The sequence below is a fragment of the Bos grunniens genome, chromosome 4 (assembly GCF_055505025.1).
Source record: "Bos grunniens cultivar Pamir isolate PY7600 chromosome 4, Bosgru_T2T1.0, whole genome shotgun sequence".
Classification (NCBI taxonomy): domain Eukaryota; kingdom Metazoa; phylum Chordata; class Mammalia; order Artiodactyla; family Bovidae; genus Bos; species Bos grunniens.
Window position 1 is genome coordinate 25,218,196 of NC_141168.1, and position 17,367 is coordinate 25,235,562.

General features: G+C 42.0%; 1 protein-coding gene and 1 long non-coding RNA gene across 9 annotated transcripts in view; one reads left to right on the forward strand and one right to left on the reverse strand.

Annotated features, from left to right (window-relative positions):
• Positions 1 to 17,367, reverse strand: part of MKLN1 (muskelin 1) — a 396,990-nt gene that overhangs the window by 230,063 nt on the left and 149,560 nt on the right. The gene's annotated exons all lie outside the window — the stretch shown is intronic.
• Positions 1 to 17,367, forward strand: part of LOC147373793 (uncharacterized) — a 37,398-nt gene that overhangs the window by 15,081 nt on the left and 4,950 nt on the right. The window contains exon 3 of one of the 2 annotated variants that reach the window (XR_015162139.1): positions 10,096 to 10,367. The exons of the other annotated variant lie outside the window; for it this stretch is intronic. This is a non-coding gene — a long non-coding RNA (uncharacterized LOC147373793). The remainder of the gene's footprint in view (positions 1 to 10,095; positions 10,368 to 17,367) is intronic. 2 annotated transcript variants of the gene reach the window in all.

Below are 17,367 nucleotides of genomic sequence, written 5' to 3' on the forward strand. Positions count from 1 at the left end.
TTTTATCCAGTTTAATGTTGAAATTTCTGCTCTCATGCTGCTAAGTCGCTTCAGTCGTGTCTGACTCTGTGCGACCCCAGAGACGGCAGCCCACCAGGCTCCCCCGTCCCTGGAATTCTCCAGGCAAGAACACTGGAGTGGGTTGCCATTTCCTTCTCCAATGCATGACAGTGAAAAGTAAAAGTAAAGTCGTTCAGTCGTGTCCAACTCTTCATGACCCCATGGACTGCAGCCCACCAGGCTCCTCCGTCCATGGGATTTTCCAGGCAAGAGTACTGGAGTGGGGTGCCATCACCTTCTCCGATAGCCCCCCACAATAACCGGCCTTACAGTGGGATTCTCTGATGAGCACGTTTCTTTGTGCAGTCAAGGTCGAAAACTTTTTCGTGTTAAGCCTCAGGAGAGTGGCAGGCCAGAAGCTGCTTATAACCAACAGCTGAGCTCTCCTCCTCCCTTTGGGGTTTCTCCTGAGAAGGCAGCCTCAAGCACCCAGAACTGCAATGGCACCTAGCTTGGATATCCATTTTATAAGGTTTCCATGTCACCTTTCCCACCTTATCCACCATGTCTACACTTAAAGTGATTTTAGTGCTTAGAATTGTGAGCAGTCATTGATCAGTATTTCAGAGAATTGGTAACAGGTGATGGTGGTGGAAATGCCACGTTCTACAGATCCCACATTCATCTTAAAAACAAACTGATATGCCTTTTTTTTTTAATCCCCCACATTACTCGGTCTGTTGTTTCCTCTTTCTTTATTCATGTTTCTCTTCCACTTCCTCTCTCTTCCTACCTACCTATCTCCTTCACCTGTTCTCCCACCCTATTACTGTCTTTTTTATTCCTCTTACCCCTCATTTATCTATATGACCCTCTGCATCTTCCTGTCCTTCTGCATCTGACTCCATTTCTTTTACTCTATATTGTCTCCTGGTTATCGTCAACACACACCTCCCTCCTCTGTTTCACCATTTTTCTCACTTGTGGCTCCTTCGTTGATTGTGCTATAGAACAAAACCATTGTCAGATATTTATAATTATTAAATAAGAAATGTGTTCATTTTAAAAGCAGATAAATTCTGAAAATACTAAATTTTTCTCTCCAAGGAGAAAAAAAATACTTGCTCATAGTTTAGCACTCCTTAAATATTAACTATAATCATTATTTTTCTTAGAACTTCCTGTGTAGCCCTTCTCTTACTATTTTTTTTTTTATGTAGTTTGGTGACCCTCAATAGAAAAATGGTTCTCTGTTCTTCAGTCATCCTGACAACAGCAGCTGACATCAATGTAGAAAGAGAAACAAGCTAAAAACAGTAGTTGAGTGTATGCATCCTGAATTACATATTCAGTTGCAAAATCATCATCATCGTTATTATTGTAATTGCAGAGGGGAGGCATTTAAATAATTGTTCAAAGTGTCTTCTTGAGGAAATAACTAAATCAAGGCCAGCTGTCACAAACCAACCTACAATAACAATCCCGTATGGGCATCTTCAGCATTCATGGTAACTCTTCAATAACAAATTTAAGCATTCATCTAACGTCCTTAAACAACATAGAAAATAACAAACCTTGATCAGATCCAGTGTCTTACTTACAGTGACCTGTGTTTCTAAGCAGTGTCCCAGAACAACCTTCAAATCACAGACCAAGAAATTAAAATTTCACCATCAATTCAATGGGAAACCAGGCTGTGTGGTCCAGAACCCACCTGCTATGTTGTGGCCATAAATCTAGGTACCCCAGTAGAGTGGAAACCAGGTAGGTACATCAGCAGAGAAATATCCACAAAGGCAAACATGTTTTACTGACTTGAAATTTGTAAACAAATGGGAACTGTGAGAAAAGAGGGACTGTCTTTAATTTACTTGTGAAATCACCCAAAAGTATTTGAGATTTTTTTCTTCCCAAGATACTGCTGTGAAATGACTAATAGGAATTAAGTGAGCCTGTACCAGGAACTAAATGTGCCACTTCACTGGGAACAGAAAGTGTTCCCCTGATAGAGGCTATCCTCTCAGATTATTGCCTGGGGTGTCTCAAAGAGACTCAGCCAGACGCGAATGTGGTGCTTTTATAAAAAAGCAAGAATCATCTGAACACCTTTGCAAATTTTCCCCATATCTCAGTACTTTTGAGTCATGTTTATATCTTAGTTTCAACATTTCTGAAAAAAACTCAGGAGAGAAGGAGAAAGAAAATCTCCTGTCGCATTTTTTTTTCCTCTTGCTGGCTACTGTGGCTTTCCAACAGGAATCTTGCTAAAAGGCATGGCCTGTGCAGCTTTAGAAAGGTGAATGGCTCGAGACTGCTTAAGAAAGTTCCTAACTGTACTGATCCAGCCTAGCTGGATTCTAAAAATCATACACCCAGTTGAAGTGGCTTGATACTACTGACATGTTTGCATCCTCATACATATTTATCTATCCACAGCCTCATCTTGCTTCAGTAATTTAAATATTTTCTTCAGAAGTATCAGAAGGGGCACCGATTGACGTTTTAAAAGCTGTTTCAAGGCACAATCTGTGTATATTTTTTAAGTGTAAAAGTAAAAAGCCTTTGACTGTGTGGATCACAATAAACTGTGGAAAATTCTGAAAGAGATGACAATACCAGACCACCTGACCTGCCTCTTGAGAAACCTGTATGCAGGTCAGGAAGCAACAGTTAGAACTGGACATGGAACAGACTGGTTCCAAATAGGAAAAGGAGTACGTCAAGGCTGTATATTGTCACCTGCTTATTTAACTTCTGTGCAGAGTACATCATGAGAAACGCTGGGCTGGAAGAAGCACAAGCTGGAATCAAGATTGCCGGGAGAAATATCAATAACCTCAGATATGCAGATGACACCACCCTTATGGCAGAAATTGAAGAGGAACTAAAAAGCCTCTTGATGAAAATGAAAGAGGAGAGTGAACAAGTTGGCTTAAAGCTCAACATTCAGAAAACGAAGATCATGGCATCTGGTCCCGTCACTTCATGGGACATAGATGGGGAAACAGTGGAAACAGTGTCAGACTTTATTTTGGGGGGCTTCAAAATCACTGCAGATGGTGACTGCAGCCATGAAATTAAAAGACGCTTACTCCTTGGAAGGAAAGTTATGACCAACCTAGATAGCATATTCAAAAGCAGAGACATTACTTTGCCAACAAAGGTCCGTCTAGTCAAGGCTATGGTTTTTCCAGTGGTCATGTATGGATGTGAGAGTTGGATTGTGAAGAAAGCTGAGCGCCGAAGAATTGATGCTTTTGAACTGTGGTGTTGGAGAAGACTCTTGAGGGTCCCTTGGACTGCAGGGAGATCCAACCAGTCCATTCTAAAGGAGATCAGTCCTGGGTGTTCTTTGGAAGGAATGATGCTAAAACTGAAACTCCAGAACTTTGGCCACCTCATGCGAAGAGTTGACTCATTGGAAAAGACTCTGATGCTGGGAGGGATTGGGGGCAGGAGGAGAAGGGGACGACAGAGGATGAGATGGCTGGATGGCGTCACCAATTCTATGGACGTGAGTTTGAGTGAACTCCGGGAATTGGTGATAGACACGGAGGCCTGGTGTGCTGCAGTTCATGGGGTCGCAAAGAGTTGGACACGACTGAGCGACTGAACTGAACTGAACTGAAAACACCACTAATGAAAATAAAGTCAACTTCAAAAAGCCTTAAAATGGAAAGAAAAATCTTTCCACTTTTATCTGGAGTTGTTGTTGCTGTTGTTCAGTCAATAAGTCATGTCCAACTCTTTGTGACCCCATGGACTACAGCATGCCAGGCTTCCCTGTCCTCCACTGTCTCCCAGAGTTTGCTAAAATTCATGTCCATTGCTGTCTAACCATCTCATCCTCTGCTGCCCCCTTCTCCTTTTGCCTTTAATCTTTCCCAATATCAGGGTCTTTTCCAATGAGTTGGGTCTTCACATCAAGTGGCCAAAGTATTGAAGCTTCAGGATCAGTCCTTTCAATGAATATTCAGAGTTGACTTCCTTTAGTATTGATTGGTTTGATTTCCTTGCTGTCCGGGGGACTCTCAAGAGTCGCTTATCCCAAGGTAAGTGCTGTTAACTATTTCATGTATATTTTTTTCCACATAAACATATTATATATGTATTTCTCCCACAAAGCAGATCATAAAATATACAAATATATAGTATCCTATTGTGAGATAATAGAAAATATATACATTGACCTGTGCTCCAGTTCCAGCACAGAGCTACTAAACCATAAGTGATAAGAATACCGGGAGCATCTTTTGTTCTGATATTTGGTCTTCGACCCTGCTTCCTGACATGCTATGCTATGCTATGCTAAGTCACTTCAGTCGTGTCCACTCTGTGTGACCCCATAGATGGCAGCCCACCAGGCTCCCCCATCCCTGGGATTCTCCAGGCAAGAACACTGGAGTGGGTTGCCATTTCCTTCTCCAATGCATGAAAGTGAAAAGAGAAAGTGAAGTCGCTCAGTCGAGTCTGACTCTTAGCAACCCCAAGGACTGCAGCCTACCAGGCTCCTCTGTCCATGGGATTTTCCAGGCAAGAGTACTGGAGTGGGGTGCCATTGCCTTCTCCAGCTTCCTGATATAGAGTTCCTAAATAGCTTTGAATTTCCTGGGGGTTTGTAGCCTCTTTTATTTTAGTGAGGTGAGCTATTGGATGGCTCCTGAATGAGGCCTGGTCCCCAGAAAGACCAAGCCAGGATTAGAAGCTTGGTATTTTCAGCCCCACCACGCTTTCTCCAGAGAGGGGGAAAAAGGAATAGAAATGGAATTAATTGATCATGCCTCTGTGATGAAGCCTCTATAAAAATCTCAATAGTATGGGGTTTGGAGCACTTCCAGACAGGTGAACACACCCACCTAGTGGGAGGATGAACCACTCCTGCTCTCAGACCCTCCCAGACCTTGCCCCATGTGTCTTGTCATCTAGCTGTTCATCTGGATCCTTTACATTACACTTTGTTAGGTAATAAACTGATAAACATAACTGTTAATCTTAATTCTTTGAGCTGTTCTAGCAAATAGTGAAATCCAAGGGGTAGGAGATCTTGGGAACCTTCAGTTTGTAGCCAAATCAGACAGAAATCATGGATAATCTGGGAACCTGGTTAATCTGAAGTGGGGGGCGATCTCATAGAACTGAGCCTTTAACCTGTGCGATAGTGTCCAGGTAAATAGTGTCAGTGAAAGTGAAAGTTACCCAGTTGTATCTGACTCTGTGACCGCATGGACTATACAGCCCATGGAATTCTCCAGGCCAGAATACTGCAGTGGGTAGCCTTTCCCTTCTCCAGGGAATCTTCCCAACCCAGGGATCAAACCCAGGTCTCCCGCATTGCAGGCAGATTCTTTACCAGCTGAGCCACAAGGGAAGCCCTTGCGTCAAGATTGTATTAAATTGTAGGACACCCAGCTCATGTCATAGAGAATTGCTTGATGTGGGGAAATTTCCCATGTATCTGATGTCAGAAGTGTTGTAAATGTGATTGATAGTGAAGGAGACGGAGGAGAAAGAGTGAGTTTTTCCTAATTACCTATACCTTGTTTTATTCATTTAGTAATGTATCAGAAATATTTCCATGTCAGCACATACAGATCTTAAGATCTTTTAATCATTGGATGTGCCATAATTTATTTAACCACTGCCCCATTGATGAACATTTAAATAATTTCTGGTTGTTACTATAAACAGTATTTCTATGAACATTTTTATACATGTGTCATTGGAAATTTATATTGCTCTATCTTAGGATAAATTCCTGTAACTGAAGTTGCTAGGTTAAAGTATATATAGATTTAAAAATTGGGTTAGATGTTGCCAAATTGTAACCTCCAAACAGTTGTTCCATTTGCACCAACAGTAAAAGTTCACTTATACCCTTGTCTAAACGAAGTTTTATCAAACTTCCAAGTTTTTGTCAATCTGGTAGATAAAGATGGTATCACATTGTTATGATTTCCATTTTTCTAAGCACTAATGAAATTGTATTTTTTTCCAAGTAGTTTTGCCATTCTTATTTTCTTTATGAAATACCTGTTCATATTCTTTGCCCTTTTTCCTGTTCATTTTTTCCTTATTAAACTGTAAGGTCTCTTTATACAGTAACAAAATAAACCCTTTGTGTTATGTTACAACTAATTATTTCCTTCCGTGCCATTTGTCTTTTGGCTCAGTTTATAGTATTTTCTTGTTGCTCTTGTCATATTTGTTTTTACCATTAAAAAGTTTCAGGTATTTTACACTAAACCATTTATTAGCACTTTCCTTTTTGGTTTCTGAGTTTTGTCTGTTTTCAATATTAGCTCTCTTAGAAGATGGGTCTCTTTACAGTTACCTAAGTGTTAGTGTACCAAGGCATGATTTGCATTTTACTACATCGTAAGTATAGGTTAAAAAAACTGGATTGGGAGGACTTTCCTAGTGGTCCAGTGGTTAAAACTTCACCTTCCAATGCAGGGGACATGGGTTCAATTCCTGTGGGGGAACTAAGGTCTCACAGACTGTGAAAGTGAACATGTTAGTCGCTCAGTTGTGTCTGACCCTTTGGGACCCCATGGACTGTAGCACCAGGAGCCCCAGGCTCCTCTGTCCATGGAATTCTCCAGGCAAGAATACTTCTCCAGGGGATCTTCCCAATCCAGGGATCAAACCTGGATTTCCCACATTGCAGGCAGATTCTTTACTGTCTGAGCCAAAAATTTTTTTTAATAATAATAAATAAAATGAAAAATAATTAGATTTTACTTTGGAAAGAGAAAATTCACAATATCTTTAACAAAAGGGAGAGCCGAGAGACCCCATTCTCTTAGTGTCCCTGGCTGACCTGCTGGCCTCACAGAATGGTTTTCCAGAGAAGGGAATTCTGCCCCTCTTTTGGTCTCCTGGTATACAGCAAATTTGAGAGTACCCTTATCAGTGAAAGGAATATCCAGACTGTTTTGGCAGCAGGCAATCTGGAAACTTCCCTGGTGGCTCAGACAGTAAAGCGACTGTCTACAATGTGGGAGACCTGGGTTCAATCCCTGGGTCGGAAGGTTCCCTGGAGAAGGAAAAGGCAACCCACTCCAGTACTCTTGCCTAGAAAATCCTGTGGATGAAGGAGCCTGGTGTCCATGGGGTCACAAAGAGTTGGACACGACTGAGCAACTTCACTTTTACTTTAACCTGGATTTTGGTGCAAGCTGTTTACCAGAGTTGTCTGGGAAACACACGCAAGCTGCCCAGCCATTGACTTTTGGTCCTGTGGGGTGTTACGCAAGAGAAAGGAAGCCAGTAGTCACATGAGAAGCTGGGCTTGTGTATAGTTCCTTAGGCTGGGAGAAGCCCCCTTCCACAGCTCCAACCCCCCTCCAAACTGGTATGAGCTAACTCTTTATCCAGGCAACACAGAATGATTTAGAACACAAGATTTATTTAGAACACAACAGAAGATTTATTTAGAACAAGCCTGCTCTTTGTATCATATTAAGTCAGTAAAGAGTCACTTAGTGGAGGTGAGACTAACACTTTTTACCCCCAACATTTCATTTTGAATACTTTCAAACCCATGTAACTCAAAAGAATGATATAATGAATGACCCTATACTCTTCACCGAGATTCACCAATTGTTAACACTTTGTCACCTTTCCTTTATCTCTTTCTATAAAGATACACTTTTATCCACTGATGCATTTGAAAGTAAGTTGAATACTTTATGAGGTTTCACTCGAAATAATTCAGCATACATCTCCTAAGAATAAAGGCATTCTCCTACATAACTGTCGGAGAAGGCAATGGCACCCCACTCCAGTACTTTTGCCTGGAAAATCCCATGGATGGAGGAGCCTTGTAGGCTGCAGTCCATGGGGTCGCTAGAGTCAGACAGGACTGAGCAACTTGACTTTCACTTTTCACTTTCATGCATTGGAGAAGGAAATGGCAACCCACTCCAGTGTTCTTGCCTGGAGAATCCCAGGGACGGGGGAGCCTGGTGGGCTGCCGTCTTTGGGGTCGCACAGAGTCGGACACGACTGAAGCAACTTAGCAGCAGCAGCAACATAACTACAATACTATTTTTAGACCTAGGAAAATTAATGATTTAATATCTTTAATTCCACATTCAAATTCTTCTAATCTTCAAAATATCTTTTATAACCATCTTTTCTTTTTTATCCAAGAACTTAATAAAGTCCATACATTGCATTTGATTCTGTCTCTTGAGTCCAGTGCTCTGAGGTAGACATTTAGCAATGCCTGGCAATACTTCTGATTGTCATGACTCGGAGTGCTACTGGCATCAAGTGGATGGAGGCCAGGGATGCTGCTGAACATCCTGAAATACACAGGACAGCCCCCCACAACAAAAGAGTTTGGCCCAAAATATCAATCAAGTAACAAGGTAACGAAGCCAGCCTAGACTCAAGTGGTCAATAAATCAACTACCTCTTGATTGGAGTTGCTGCAAAGTCACATTATAAGACATGTGCCTATTGCACTCAGTCTATCAAAATGATATTGTTTACCTCTTATTGCATAATATCAGGAGGTATACATGTCAGATTGTCCCACTATTAGTGAAGTTAAGTTTGTCACCTGATTAAGTGGTAACTGACAGTTCTCCTTTGGAAAGCTTTCTCTCTCAAATAAACAAGGTGATACTTTGGTGTACTTTGTCCGTCCTGCTTGCCGTTGTATTAATTTCCTAGGGCTGCTGTAACAAAGTACCCACAGATTGGCTAGCTTAAAACAACAGGAATTTATTGTCTCATAGTCTGGAGACAAGAAGTATGAAAACAATATGTTGGTAGACTCCCTCTGAAACTCTAGAGGAGAATCCTTTCTTGACTCTTCCAGCTTCTTTTAGCTCTGGACATTCCTTGGCTTGTAGCTGCAGCACTTCAATTCAGCCTCCATCATCCTGTGGCATTCTCCATGTGTCCCCATACTGTCACATGACTGTCTTCTTACAAGGACACCAGTCATTGGATTAGGATCCCACCCTTCTACAGTATGACCTCATCTTAACTAATTACATCTCAACAAAACTATTTCCAAATAAGATCACATTCTGAGGGCTGGGGGTAAGATTTCAACATACCTTTTTTGGGAAACGTAATTCAGCCCATGACACCCATCTACCCTTTACCCAAAGGTTTTATCATCCACTGATAGTCCTTGATTGAATAAGTTATTATATTGAGAATTGTACAACAGTGTTCTTCTTAACCCTCATCAATTATTCAACATTTATGAGCTGGCATTCTTCTGTAAAGATTTGTTTTTTCCCATTTCTCCCCTATCTCTTCTTTCCTCTCCCTCCCAACTTTTCAAATCACTTTGAATATGTGACTTTTTCTTTTGATACAACCGACTGAATTGTGGTGATCGAACTGTCTCAAATTTCGTTAATTAGAGTCCATAAAGTCAACTATAGGGAAACTGGTGGCTCAGTGGTAAAGAAGCTACCTGCCAATGCAGGAGTGCAGGAAAAACAGGTTTGATCCCTGGGTTGGGAAGATCCCCTGGAGGAGGAAATGGCAACCCACTCCAGTATTCTTGCCTGGAGAATTCCATGGACAGAGGAGCCTGGTGGGCTACAGTCCATGGGGTAGCAAAGAGTCAGACATGACTGAGTGACTAAGCAAAGTCAACTTAGCAAGTAAAAGTACAATAAGTATTTAAATTTGCATTAAATTGAAAATTCTTCTTAAAATGTTACTTCTCCACTAATCTATCCCATAAGACCCACTTCGCTTGTCCAGGTAAGTTGGGGCTCACATATTTTGCCCTGGAGAAGCTCTGATAAGTCTCCTCATCATTGCCAAAGTATAATCATTAAAAAAAAAAAAGCCATCATTTATTGAGTGTTTTACTTCACATATATTATTTTCATTGTCATAATAACTGTGCCTTAGTTATGTTACTGTGCTGTGCTGTCCTGTGCTTAGTTGCTCAGTCATGTCCGACTCTTTGTGACACCATGGACTGCAGCCTGCCAGGCTCCTCTGTCCATGGGGATTCTCCAGGCAAAAATACTGGAGTGGGTTGCCATGCCCTCCTCCAGGGGATCTTCCCAATCCAGGGATCGATCCCAGTCTCTTATGTCTCCCACATTGCAGGTAGATTCTTTACCATCTGCATAAAGAATCCGGAGTGGGAATTCCAAGAATACTGGAGTGGGTAGCCTATCCCTTCTCCAGGGGATCTTCCTGACCCAGCAATCAACCAGGTCTCCTGCATCGCAGGTGGATTCTTTACCAGCTGAGCTACCAGGGAAGCCCAGTAATATTACTACATGTGAAATGTGAAATCTGAGGCTCAAAGTGAGACACTAGAAGGAGCATGGATTTTGCAAGCCAGTACTTTGTATATGGGCTCTATCACCTATCAGGTATGTGATTTGGGGCCTCTGTGGCCTTGGTTTGTTTATCTATACTATGGGGATGATAATATTTTCCTCATAGGTTTGACCCAGCAGCTTATCTAACCTAGACCAAGTGTTTACTAGTTCTCTTCTTTCCATATCCTGATGACAGGCCATGACTTCTAGGTCATGTTAGATAAATGACTGTGCCAGAGTCCACTAGCAGTTAATCAGGAGTTGATCAATTTTATTAATTCAGAATATGCTCATTTCTAATTAAGGTAGCTTTACCTAAGTTTCAGCTAAAATTTACCTTTACTGTATTTAAGGGGAAAAAAAAAGGTTTGCTAATTAACTTCTTAAAAAATATTGTGGGAAGGAGATCTTATCTACTCAACCTAGGAACAACTTTTGCATTTGCATAGGAATCTCATTTACAAATCAATGTTCAGAATATGTGGACTCTTTACCTGAAAACAGTGCATTCATTCATTCCAAAAATAGTATCAAGCATCTAGCACATGCAATGGTCTAGGCGCTTGAGATACATCACAGGATAAAATAAGTATTTCTGCCCTTGTTATCTTCCAACTGGAGGAGACAGATGAAAAACAAGTAAATATGAAAACTGTATAGAGTATTAAAGTAGATAAGTGGCAGTGAGAAAAACAAAGCAGGGGTGTACAGGAGGAGATTGCTATTTTAAATCGGGCTGTCATCCTTTAAAAGGTGATAGTTGAGCAGACTTGAAGGAGGAGAGGAATTTGGGCATGTGGCCATCTGGGAGAACAACAAATACAAAGGTCCTTGGGCAGGAGTGTGCTTGGCCTTCTGGAGGCGTGGAAAGGAGGCCATTGTGGCTGGAGTATAATGAATAAGAGGAAGTATGTTATCTATCTAACACTTAGATAGGCAACCCACTCCAGTATTCTTGCCTGGAAAATCCCATGGAGGGAGGAGCCTGGCAGGCTACAGCCAGAGGGCTCACCAAGAGTCAGACACGACTGAGTAACTAACACTTACTAGTAGCACTATTTTAAGCACTTAAAAATATTAACTAATCTTCCCAACACCTTGTGACATGGGTGCTGTTTTTTTCTCTTTTCCAGATGAGGAAACTGAGACACAGGAAGGTTAAATAACTGTCTCCAAATCACATAATTCTCAAATGATAGAGATGGAACTGGTACTCAGGTAGTTAGTTTCTAGAGACATTTGGTGCTCTTAAGTACCTGAGTATGCTCTCCTGCCTCCTAGTTATTAAAAGATGAGGTCCAATAACTGAAGACTAGAGCCCATAGGTCATTAAAGGCCATTGGTAAATATTCAATTTTTATTCTGAGTGATATGGGGTTTTGAATAAAAGAGTGATACGTCTGTTTTTGTTGTTGTCCTGCAAACTCTAGATATGTGTTCCTCTTGGAATTTAATGCGCTTATGAAAAGTCAAAAGGATTTCAATTTATGGGAACAAAGACATTTTGATATATATAATTTAGAGATGCTGCTGCTGCTGCTAAGTCGCTTCAGTCGTGTCTGACTCTGTGTGACCCCAGAGACGGCAGCCCACCAGGCTCCCCCATCCCTGGGATTCTCCAGGCAAGAACACTGGAGTGGGTTGCCATTTCCTTCTCCAATGCATGAAAGTGAAAAGTGAAAGTGAAGTTGCTCTGTCTGACTCCTAGCGACCCCATGGACTGCAGCCCACCAGGCTCCTCTGTCCATGGGATTTTCCAGGCAAGAGTACTGGAGTGGGGTGCCATTGCCTTCTCCAATTTAGAGATGATGTCCCATCAAATGCCATTTGTGTAAGAGTGATCTTTTCTGTTTTCAAAGTCTACTAGGAACCTTTTTATAGTGTGGATCTAGCAATTATTATGTATTTGACTGTGCTGTCTCGGGGTACCAAGGCAACATTATTTTTCTATTTTGAAGGGAAAAAAAATGTTTAAAAGCAAATGGTTATATAAAATATGTCCTATCTACATACCAAAGGTGATGGGTTATTGGTGCTACTTTCTTAGGGCTTAATGTGTCAGGACCTTAGGGAATCACTTCAGTGGGGCTCCATGACCCACAGTGTGGAGTGATCCAGAGCTAGCTGCCCCTGAGAGTAACAAAGGACTCAGGCTCAAGCCACCCAACCTGCTCAAGACAGATTTAGGAGCAGCACATGGCAGAGTCAGCCAGGAGAAAAGAAAGCATTGGGAAGATTACGCAGTCATCCAAGAATGATATTAATGACTGTAATTGCCATAATTTACTTAGCATTTACTGTATGCCAAGCATCACGCCAAATACTTTACAAGCATGAGCTATATAGTATCATCGTCCCCATATTGTGAGTAAAGAAACTGGCTTAAAGAGATTAAGTAAATTGCCTAAGATCATATACAGCTGTGACTTAAGCACAGCTCTGCCAGTCTCCAGAGCCCATATTGAGACTCATTTATTCTATGCTGTCTAGGAATGTACTTGTCTTTGATTATTCCTTCTGTAACCCTCAGAACACTGTCTTCCTGGAGGTGGTTCCAGTTCTGTCTCAGCCACGACTGCAGCTAGCTTGCTTTGTTTGGGTACACAGAATCCTGCTACCTGGGGCTGGAGCTTATCTGCCACTCTCCCAGCCTGGCCCTCCCCCTTGGTTGCCACTGAGCAACTAGGCTCATCAGCCACACACCATGAACTTCTGGCTTCTCTCTCTACTCCTCAACTAGGACTAGAGGCCATGCCATAGAGCATTGCTAAATGTCTACCTCAGAGCACTGGACTCAAGAGACAGAATCAAATGCAATGTATGGACTTTATTAAGTTCTTGGATAAAAAAGAAAAGATGGTTATAAAAGATATTTTGAAGATTAGAAGAATTTGAATGTGGAATTAAAGATATTAAATCATTAATTTTCCTAGGTCTAAAAATAGTATTGCAGTTATGTTGCTGCTGCTGCTAAGTTGCTTCAGTCGTGTCCGACTCTGTGCGACCCCAGAGACGGCAGCCCACCAGGCTCCCCCGTCCCTGGGATTCTCCAGGCAAGAACACTGGAGTGGGTTGCCATTTCCTTCTCCAATGCATGAAAGTGAAAAGTGAAAGTCAAGTTGCTCAGTCCTGTCTGACTCTAGCGACCCCATGGACTGCAGCCTACCAGGCTCCTCCATCCATGGGATTTTCCAGGCAAAAGTACTGGAGTAGGGTGCCATTGCCTTCTCCGGCAGTTATGTAGGAGAATGCCTTTATTCTTAGGAGATGTATGCTGAATTATTTCGAGTGAAACCTCATAAAGTATTCAACTTACTTTCAAATGCATCAGTGGATAAAAGTGTATCTTCATAGAAAGAGATAAAGGAAAGGTGACAAAGTGTTAACAATTGGTGAATCTCGGTGAAGAGTATAGGGTCATTCATTATATCATTCTTTTGAGTTACATGGGTTTGAAAGTATTCAAAATGAAATGTTGGGGGTAAAAAGTGTTAGTCTCACCTCCACTGAGCATGTTTTTGCCACGCAGAATGTCTAGAGAGATTCTGCATGCACAGGCAGGTGCACCTGCCGCCTCTGTAGATTGTTCAAACATCACCTTGCATCACTTCCTCGCTTTCTCAGCCTCTCTTCCCTTTTTCTCTTACTCTTACTGCCCTAGGATTACATCTTCTAAATAAAACATTAGCGTTAATTCTTGCTTTGTGGTCTGTTTTTCTAGAAAATATAGGCTAAGACATTCAGACTCAATTTCTCTCAGTGGAACCACCAGGTCCTACCCTCCCTTGGCTCAACACCAAGCTTCCAAAAAATGTATTCTAAAAGATAATAGCTGGTAAAAATATTGTCAGTCTTATTACTATGTCTGATAGATTTCATGTATTCCTCCAAATACATACCTCCACCCTTGATAGTAAAAATATTCTGAACCAATGGCTCAAAACCAGCCTCAATCCTAAATCTACTCTTGCTCTGAAGTTCTTACAAGAACGTCCCCTCTCTTCCCAGTCTTGTTCTGGCTTGGTTCCCCATTATTCTAACTTATGCTATTATAACACCTTCCTAATTTGTCTTTCTGTTTCCACATTTTCCTACTTCTGATCCAATCTGAATACCACTGCCATCAGATAAATAGCCCTAAAAACTGATTTTATCTTGCTCTCCCACTTTCAAAAAACCTTCAGTAACTTTTCACTGAACATAAAATAATGTTTAAAGTTCCTTCTAAAACAAATCTTCACTCAAGGCCCTCCACAAACTGTTGTGAGCTACATTTCCAGCTTTAATGCCAATGATAATGTTTCTCTATTTTAATTACACCATTAGCTATTCTGGGCTGCTTGCTTTTTCCAACATTTGTTGTGCTTTTCAGAGACCACCATGCCTCTGCTATTGAACTGGGCAACAGAAGAACTTGTGAGTTTTGATAACCACCCTGGGAAGTGTCAGAATGCTTGCCACACCCATAACCGCTTCTCAGTTCAGTTCAGTTCAATCACTCAGTCGTCTCCACTCTTTGCAACCCCATGAATCGCAGCACGCCAGGCCTCCCTGTCTATCACCATCTCCTGGAGTGCACTCAAACTCATGTCCATCTAGTCAGTGATGCCATCCAGCCATCTCATCCTCTGTCATCCCCTTTTCCTCCTGCCCCCAATCCCTACCAGCATCAGGGTCTTTTCCAATGAGTCAACTCTTCACATGAGGTGGCCAAAGTACTGGAGTTTCAGCTTTAGCATCATTCCTTCCAAAGAACACCCAGGGCTGATCTCCTTTAGAATGGACTGGTTGGATCTCCTTGCAGTCCATGGGACTCTCAAGAGTCTTCTCCAACACCACAGTTCAAAAGCATCAATTCTTTGGCACTCAGCTTTCTTCACAGTCCAACTCTCGCATCCATACATGACCACTGGAAAAACCGTAGCCTTGACTAGACGGACCTTTGTTGGCAAAGTAATGTCTCTGCTTTTGAATATGCTTTCTAGGTTGGTCATAACTTTCCTTCCAAGGAGTAAGCGTCTTTTAATTTCATGGCTGCAGTCACCATCTGTAGTGATTTTGGAGCCCAAAAAAATAAAGTCTGACACTTTCCCCATCTATTTCCCATGAAGTGACGGGAACAGATGCCATGATCTTCGTTTTCTGAATGTTGAGCTTTAAGCCAACTTTTTCACTCTCTTCTTTCACTTTCATCAAGAGGCTTTTTAGCTCCTCTTCACTTTCTGCCATAAGCATATCTGAGGTTATTGATATTTCTCCTGGCAAACTTGATTCCAGCTTGTGCTTCTTCCAGCACAGCATTTCTCATGATGTACTCTGCATAGAAGTTAAATAAGCAGGGTGACAATATACAGCCTTGACATACTCCTTTTCCTATTTGGAACCAGTCCGTTGTTCCATGTCCAGTTCTAACTGCTGCTTCCTGACCTACATAAAGGTTTCTCAAGAGGCAGGTCAGGTGGTCTGGTATTCCCATCTCTTTCAGAATTTTCCACAGTTTATTGTGATCCACACCACTTCTCGCGGATATCTAATTGACAGAACACTGAATTATGTTTCAATTTATTCTGCCATTTCAAGCAAAACCATTTAGTCTAGGAGCAGGCACCTACCCTAGAGCAGTACACTTATGCTCATATGACAACGTGTCAGAGGAAGTTCTTCCTAACTGCCTATACTTGATGGTGAGTAGCCAAACCAGTCAGGCCCTTTGGAGGGTTGAATATGAAATACAAAGAGGGAGTCAGCAGTGGGGAGAAACAAAAAGATTCACAGTGGGAAGAAAGCTGACATCACGTAGCAGCAGAAACCATGAGCAATAGAAACTGTGAGACAGAGAAAAGAATAGAAAGTACTTAGTAGCAAGGGCAACAGAAGAGAGTCACAATAATAGCAGATAATTAGAGCACAAAGCAACAGATATTTACTGCCAAAGAGCCTGCAAGATAATCCAGCTGCTATGGCTGTCTTGTATGCTGAATCACCTTCCAGTCCCCACTGGTCATTACTTAAACTTAGATGGAGGCAACTTGAGTCTATCTCTGTTCTGAAAATTAAATTTTTGCCTCCTGGTGTCTGTATCAGTCAGGAAACTCACACTCCGCTGGGATTTTGACAATAATTTAATGAAGACACTATTTACGAAGGTGTAGGCAGGGTTTCTGGAGCGTAGGAAGTATTGAGGCACCCAAGGACTAGCGAGAGTAGAAGCCCAGGGCTGAAGAGACAAGGGATGGAAAAGGTGTTATGAGAGTCCTGAAGGAGCTCGAGCTGCGAAAGGGCATAGCTGCTGCCAGAACCTGGTGCTAAAGCAGAAGGAAGAAGAAATACCTCAACCTCTTTTTTTCTCCTACCCTTTGATACTTGCTGATGCCTCCCATTGGCTAAACCCAACAGTAAGCAAGAGGGCAATGGAGCCCAGGCGAGTCATCTGTAGATAACAGTCTCAGGGGGCACAGAGCAGGGAATAGGAGGATAGGAGGCTGTCATGGGCTACCTAGTGCTCCTCGAAAAAATATATCCACATGCTACTGCCTGGGACCTGAGAAAATTATAGTACATGCAAAGGATATGACTGAATTCAGGATCCCGAGTGGAAGAGCATACGAATCCTAGTTTACATGGATGGGCCCTAAGTGCAATCACATGTATCCTAATAAAAGAGAAGCAGGCGGAGTTCTGAGAGAGAAGAGGAGGAAGCAACATGTCCACAGAATCAGAACTAGAGTGAAGTGGCCACAAGCCAGGGAATCCCGAAGCCATCAGAAGCTGGAAGAGACAAGGAACAGATTCATCCTTAGAGCCTTCGGAGGGAGCCTGGCCCTGCCAAAGCCTTGATTTCACGCTTCTGGCCTCCAGAACTTTGAGAAAATAAAATTATGTTGTTATTAGCCACCCAGTTTGGTAATTTGTTACAGCAGTCACAGGAAGCTAGTCCAGGGGCCAAACAGAGAATAAGGAGCGCAAAATCTATTCATCTTAAATGCTATGTTGACTAACATGATATCCCCAGTTACTCTGGAAATTCTTTTGCCTACCTTCGGTACTCCCT